A 696-nucleotide genomic window follows, 5' to 3' on the forward strand; every position below is an offset into this window, starting at 1 on the left:
ACAAACTGAGACAGACTCAATCCAGAAGAACTGTGTCTCCAAGACCCTTCAAGAAGCCTTCCTGCAAAGTTTCGTTCCAGAATGATTAAACGTTCTTGAATGAATCGAGTGAGTCAATGATTCAATAAGCCGTTCATAAAGACAGTGGCTAAATTCGAAACTGCATACAAGTTGACTACTCTTACTAATTTTAGTATACGTTTTCATGGCAGAAATAGTGAGAGTAGTAGTATTCAAGTATGCGGTTCTGAAATCTGTGGCCAGTTGCCTAAACTTAGCAACCATGTTAAGACCGTGTCTTAAAAACTAGTTTGACCAACTAGCAGTTGCCAAGGGGAAATCAGTCTTATTTTTCCAACACAAATAAAACCAATCTACCGTTTCATAACTGAATTAAAAAAGTTATGCTAACTTTTTAAGACTAGTCTAAACAGTTTATACAACCAGCCCCAGAAAGTCACTTACTTCATTCCTGAATGAATCAGCCATTTCAAACGAATCAGTTGAATGAGTGAATCAATGACTCACTCATTAAGACAGTGACTTGTTGGTTTTAGTTTCATATTTAAAGTTGCATTTCATAGTTCTATGTTCATTCTATTTTATATTTAAAACGCTAATATCATATAACATTTATGCAATTGTAACTGAAAAGTGAAAAGTGAAAGTGACATGTGGCCAAGTATGGTGACCCAT

At 35.2% G+C, this 696-nt stretch overlaps 1 protein-coding gene across 1 annotated transcript in view; it reads left to right on the plus strand.

Annotated features, from left to right (window-relative positions):
- LOC107603259 (serine/threonine-protein kinase 32B-like) overlaps positions 1-696 on the plus strand; it is a 50,086-nt gene that overhangs the window by 28,286 nt on the left and 21,104 nt on the right. The gene's annotated exons all lie outside the window — the stretch shown is intronic.

Source organism: Sinocyclocheilus grahami, unplaced genomic scaffold, assembly GCF_001515645.1.
Source record: "Sinocyclocheilus grahami isolate Dianchi unplaced genomic scaffold, SAMN03320097.WGS_v1.1 scaffold343.1, whole genome shotgun sequence".
NCBI lineage: Eukaryota > Metazoa > Chordata > Actinopteri > Cypriniformes > Cyprinidae > Sinocyclocheilus > Sinocyclocheilus grahami.